At 43.7% G+C, this 6,687-nt stretch overlaps 1 protein-coding gene across 1 annotated transcript in view; it reads left to right on the top strand.

The window, feature by feature from the left end:
* The first annotated feature begins 2,075 nt into the window (after nucleotides 1-2,075).
* The window catches only part of daam2 (dishevelled associated activator of morphogenesis 2), a 93,219-nt gene continuing 88,607 nt past the window's right edge, over nucleotides 2,076-6,687 (top strand). Inside the window, exon 1 of the mRNA XM_038728641.1 lies at nucleotides 2,076-2,235. The gene's annotated coding sequence lies outside the window, so the exon portion shown is untranslated. The remainder of the gene's footprint in view (nucleotides 2,236-6,687) is intronic.

The following is a 6,687-nucleotide window of genomic DNA, read 5'->3' as shown; positions in this document are numbered from 1 at the left end:
AAGTAAGTTAACTTATTATCATAAGTCATTAAGTATACAAGTATAATTTTTATTCAAAATGGAAATACAGTACAGTGACTACAAATCAGCAACCCTAACCGCTTCACTGTTCTGTCTCAGATTGTTAGATAATGCTAAGAGCTTTGGAAACTGTTTTGTACAGATAGCATGAAGGTATTTCAGGAATCCCAATCAATGCAGGTAGCAGCTGTGTTTCTACTTTCATTTTGACACCGTATGGCTGCAAGTTTGCAACATTTGGTCTCTAGTATGGGTCAAGATCATGGACTGTATAAAAGAAGTGGACACAGCTACTGTGACGTCACCCATTGGTTTGTGGACTTTGACATTGAGTTTGGCATTTTAGCCATTGCCATCTTGCTAGCTTGATTAGCAAGGTGCTTCTGTAATTCACATTAAATGTGATATTAATGGGGATGCTAATTTTGGCTAGCGAAAACAGGCTTAAAACTAAATGTACTCACTGGAAAAAAATGAACAGCCGTTGAGTGTTCACAGTTCACAGCTAGTTAAATTGACACAGTGCAGTGGATAGGGTTCACCTCTATCCTCTCTCTCTCCTCTAACAAGGTTGCAACGCCCTGAAGCATACCCTGCTTTATCATCTATTTTCCTCTAAATTGGACCATTATTTATTAAATAAACATCATGTTGTATTGAAGAAGACGTGAAACTAGCGATTAAGACCATAAACTCATTAGGAAAATGTTTACTGAGGTGATAAATCAAGTGAGCAGTAGGGTCATTTTCTCGTGGACGTCTATACAATTGGACTTCCTTTTGCAACCAGTTGAGTCACCCCTTCTGACCATTAGAAAAAATGGCACTTCGACATTAAAGTCACTTTTCAGACCTGGAGGTTGCCGCTTGGTCAAGCTCCAAAAACACTGGCTTCCACATTTCCCACAATGCAACTCAGTGCAACATCGCCAGGGATATTTTTTCAAACAAGGATTTGTGTGAAGTGAACAGACCTTTGTGTGGAAAAATGTTCGCAGTGCCACTTCAACCTATTCTTTAAAATGGTTGCCGTTGCCAGGCTGTTGTTGCTTGTTGTTAAAGTAAACTATAATGTCATCATCTTCATGGGTTCACAGAAAGCATGGCTCTGGTTCTGCCTTGGTGACCAGCCAGGCTCTAAACATATTCTTTCACGACCATAACTAGTTTTCCTGACAGATTTTATGAGCAGCGTCAGTCAAAATACTGTGGCAATGAGTTGTTGAGTCCCCAGTACATTCGTCCAAGCAACTTCCACGGTGTGAAGGATCTTTGCATTTCATGGGTACAAATTAAAGCTGCCACAGAGTTCAGTTCAGGCCACCAAACTCACTCAGTCTTGTTTACTGACCTTTAGCAAACCGATTTCTTTCTCAGGAATTATCACACACATTCTATTTCAAAACATCACAGTAGGGCTTTTTTTCCCCCTCAAACACATGAAATTAGTATTGATGCCTATTTTCGAGCCCAGGTCAAAGTGGATGCCCAGAATTTGCAATTAATGAAGGATTACAGGCTGTGAGGAGATCAAAACACAGCGAGTCATACTGTTTCTTCATATTTCAGAGGATTAAATGCTTAGCAGCTGGGGCAGCAAGACCTTTACTTTATGTTTGGGAAACGTTATTGGACCCTATTTCATGGGCAAACATGAAAGCTGAAGTACATGTTCATCCTCAGTTTGTTTGTAGTCACATTAATTACAGAATATGTCTTTATGGCTATCGCTGTACTTGTTTTAAATGCACACTATCTGCTATATTGCTTTTAAAAAATGTATTGCACCACTGTTGCTGCTGTCCTACAGGAAGCATTGAACAGTAACACGTTATTGGTGGCAATGAAGAAGATGATTCCTTATTAATTAAGTGTAAAGGGCTTGAAATGTTTCAGTCAGCTGTCATCCTCACCTCTAACACCCCCCTCACACACCGGGGGCAGGGACAGGCCCACAGATCTACAGATCTACAGATACAGCGCGGTAGCTTTAAGAGGGGAGGCGTGGTGCTGCTGTTTTGACCGACTTGTCAGTCCCTTCACTCTCCACTATCATTCAGCTGAATGAACGGCCCCGCACAGACAGCACCGGGCATCGGCTCTCTAGTTACACAGCCCACCGCGTGACTGCATCTGGTCGCGTGTGCCGTGGTGACAGCGACAGGGGATTACTATTATCTTGCAGCAAGTGTTTCTCCGCGACGAAGCTGGAAGGTAAGTTTAACAATTTCACTGACAATGAGTGTGAATGGAGCAGTGATGGTGCTCAACTCCCGTGCTCCCTTGGAGGCATAAAGGAAGCCAGTGGAACATTGGAAATTGTTAACACTGAAGCCTCGACATAGGAAATGGCACGAAGCTGCGTTGGGTGATTTGGCATTTTAAAAATAAGACTGAAGCACCCCTCCCAAGGTTTGAGATGACAGTGTGCTTTGCCTGTAATGCTGTCTTTCTGCTCACCATGCCAATTAAGATCCAGCGCCTGATCTGAAGCCCGCCAGTCCGCTGGATGCATTAATATTAATTATGACAATGATTAATGGTTTAAAATCACCTACTTCCCATCTAATATACCACGTCACTGACCGCCATTAGATGCATATTGCTTAATTTACGCAGCTCTGCGCAAGGCAGTCTGTCTCCATCGATTATGTTTTGTAGATCTGACGTTTGAGGACAGTAGTATTGTTTTAATTTGTTAGCGACATGTTATAAAATGATGGTCTGCATTCAGCTTCCACACGGTATGCAGTGCATTTGACCTCGATATTAGGTGGCTGTACGTTCACTGGGCTGATCGGATAGGCGATTAATTCCTGTGATCATCCAAAGAGGGCGCTGCGTCACCTCAGCTGCTCTGTCATCACAGCGCCTGCCTCAGATATTCTGCAAAAACGTCTACTCATATCAGGGCATGATGAGTAGTGTTGCCTCTTATCGCTAAGTGAAGGATTGCTCTGTGTGAGCGAGCTTCTCCCTTCCTACCCACTCCGGATTTAGGAAAACCCTCACATCAAAATGATCCAGGATAAGGGGAATTATATCACCTCTTTCTTTGCAGAAAATCATGACTTTCAGACTCCATATCAAAATACATTTCTTGTCATGATTGATTCTTCTTGCAGTAAAGGCCAAGGCAGAAAGGCCTGTTCTCTTGAACCAAATTTGGCTACAGCAAGTATTCAGCTTGTGTTTTCCATCGAAACACCGGCATGTCAAAATGTTTCTTTCTGTAACAAAGAACAGGTGTCTCTTCAAATGTTGGCTGTCTGAAACTCAGAAATGAATCTCAACAATGCTGATTGGTAAAGGCTGAGTTTCTGAATTGTTGTTTTGTTCCAAAAAAACAAAACACACACATTTCGTGAAAAATGAAGGCACATTTGTGCACACTTTGGGCGGCATGCATACCTCTTAAAGCCCACACTGCTTGTCACTTAATAGGATGGGAAAGCCTCAAAAGCTATTTAATCTAACTGAACATCTGGCAGTGATGCAGTATTGGGTCCTCTTGGTCGGTTGTATCTGCTACATTCCTCTTACAGGATCAACAGTGTGCTGCTTGGGAGCGTCAAGTAAGCCACAGTGATCCTTAACTGTTTTTGGCCAAGGTTCAGAGAAATAAGAAAAAATAAAAACGACGATTATGGGTGAAAGGATCGGAATGGATTATGACATAGAAATTACATTTTAATCACGCTAACCCATTGGGAGTAAGTAGCTTGCAGGATTTGTCCATGTAAGGCAGCTGAAGGAATTTGTAACAATGTGTAATGCACATTACAGGCATCAATAGGCTGCCCACTGAACCCCACAGCCTTGTGTTAATGGACGTCAGTGATGGATGGATTTATTGAAAAGCCCTGCACTGTAGCTGGTTGTATATCTCTAAGCAGAGCTGCAATCTACTGAGCTTTTAATACGCTTTAAGCTTCTTCACAGGTCCAGCTTCAAGCATGTAAAATCATACACATAAAACAGAAATATTTGTCTGTTTACTCTCAAGTCAGACGAGAGCAGCTGTTCTAGCCATTTGGCTGGAGTATTTTCAGGTCCACTGTTGATTATAGTGCATATCCTTGTCCAGCTACCTGTGTGTTTTCAAAAGGGGGAGAGAGGGAAGAAAAATATGTCTGACATCCAAGAGTAACAAGGCCACTGGGCAGAGGTGTTCGGCTTCTGGCTGCGCCCCTGCTGACTGAGCGGAGGGTATAGAACTTTTGGTTGTGTGTGTGTGTGTTTCTGTGGCGGAATGATGACTGGAAGCCTTGCTCAGCTCTGGGTGGCTGCGTGTGCGTTACCAGGTATCGAGGTGGCCACACATGGCTGTGGTGTGTGCCCAGTCTAAGCTCCTCTGCGATTGGGAATTGGGGCCAGCAGGGGAAAGACAGGCCATTGTTCCCAACCAGCCACTGAGGCAGACGTTTACTCACTTCCACCAGGGCCAGTAGTTTTGGTTAGCAATTGCTTCAGCCGTGAGGTGAGAATCTGGTGTGATTGACAGATAAGGCAGGAGCTGAGGCAGGGCGTGTGCCTGATGCAGGGTGGGCTATGCTGCTCAAATCTTCTGCATCATTTGTGTGGCCTTCTTTTCCAACCTACATCTGCCGCCAGTTCACTGATTTTGTTGAATGGTTTGTCAGAAGCACTCTGGATTTGGATGTCCATTGTATGTCGTCCAAATGTGACTTTCAATAAATAAGTATCCCAAAGATGCTAATCATCTAGAAAGCATTTACACACACGTACAGCTCTTGCAGCCTTACAGTTCATCAACAAGTATTCCAAGTCAGTGCCTTTGTTCCAGTCTCACATCATAAAACTTGTGTACTAAACGTTTGCCAGCAGCTGGCCTTTCTTTTCCTCACTCATCACTAACACACCGAGTGGCCACAGTGCATGCGTAAGGCTTCATGCCAGCCTCTGCTTCAGCCCACTCTTCTCTTTTGTGTGGTGGATAGGCAAGCAGCATGCCGGCTTACTATATCTGTGCAGAGTTTCTGGTGCAGAGTGAAGGAGTCTGGGAGTAATTAGCAGTGAGGGTATAATCCTATACCAGACACAGTGTTGCGTCTGTTAAAAGTGCGCTCCCCCTTCCAATCCTCAGTCACAAGTGATTATAACCCCCCCCTCCAAACCCCACCTCAACTTTACCAGCATCTTAATTTACATGTACATGTGAAAAAAGTGAAACTGGTTTGGTTTGCAGCCACGGCTCCTCATGTCCAGCCTCATTCTGTCTGAGAGATTCCTACTAGATTAGTTTATTGAAATATCTTTTAAATCTTTGTTTAATTTTTGTCAATAACATATTAGTTAGCTTTTCTTTTACCCCAAGCAGTAGTCTGATCTCAGCTTTTGTAGACCAAGTCCTGGCCTCAGGGGCTTGGTATGCAGGGCTTGCTTATGGGTGGTTGCTACAGGCTCTGGTCTGTTTCTCCCTTACAGTACTGCGGCTGTTCTCCACTGAGAGGAACTGTAGCATGGCAGGACAGTCCCACTATGCCAGAGACCCTTGGCATCAGATCAGCATTGGGGTTACCCAACTGTGAAATAGGGCTATGATATGATCTAAATGTACATTAGCTGGCACCTCATCTCAATAATGTCTTTATCTCCAATATTTCTCTTTCTGTTCTGTGCTTCCCTTTTACATAGTTATTGTGGTGTGGATGGAAGGTTATGCAAGTATAAATATATTTACCGTGACTGCTTGGAAAAAAACAACATCTATGGGTCATTGTGTCATACCCCCTTTGTTGAAGGAGGAAACCACTTGTCCAATGGGATCTATTAAACAAAACAGTGCAGGACACTTTGCATTCTTCCACCACCCTTTCTTCTACTTTTTCCTCCTCCTCATTCTGTCCCTATAGTCTAATTTCCTGTCAGTCTCACCACACACACACCCACTCTCTTCAAACGTAAAAAAGAAAAGTTGTGCAATCATTTGGCTAATTAAAATCTCATAAACCACAGGTACTTTGTTATAGGAAAGACACCTCAAGTTGTGTTCTGCACAATGTGCACAATGTGTCATTGTTAGCCAAGCTTTTGTGCACTCGTGCCACTGTAGTGTTTTTGGAAACAGTAGCTTGCTGCCTTGACTACCTGATTAGACTTGCATGTTTCCACCACTGGTATAAATCAGAGGCAATTTTAAGTCTCGGGTTCACCATCGGAGGGGAGCTTGTGACCACAGTATAAATTGTATTTTGCATTAAGTGTGCATGATGTCCAGATGATTGGTTCTTTAATCATATCAGGGCTAACACACACAGGGAGCAGGTGCTCATGTACGATTGCCTCTTTAATGTCTTGATGAATTATTTCCCCATCACCGGGAATGATTTAGCACTGGGGGAATGAAGATTGAGAATATACTAATAAGTCTTCACTTCCTGACAGCTACCTGTCCCCCCCCCCCAAGACATCTACCTCAATGCTGTGGTTGTTTCGGTCCCCTGTCTCCGTGTAGTCACAGACAATTAGCTCCTGTCAAAATATGCTGCTGGGTGGACGGTTTCAGGCTCAGGCATCCAAACAACTTGCTCCTAATATCACCCTGCCTTACCAAGAAATGGCCAGAGAGGTTTTGTCAGTAGATGGATGGGAAAGACGGGCGGGGAGGGGTTCCACTCCGGACCTGTGCATGTGCTACCTTGG

Source organism: Micropterus salmoides, unplaced genomic scaffold (assembly GCF_014851395.1).
Source record: "Micropterus salmoides isolate LMB-PRFRI ecotype aquatic unplaced genomic scaffold, ASM1485139v1 Ms_hic_scaffold_19, whole genome shotgun sequence".
Lineage (NCBI taxonomy): Eukaryota > Metazoa > Chordata > Actinopteri > Centrarchiformes > Centrarchidae > Micropterus > Micropterus salmoides.
Note: the sequence above shows the minus strand (reverse complement) of the source record. Positions and strands in the feature narration are given on the sequence as shown.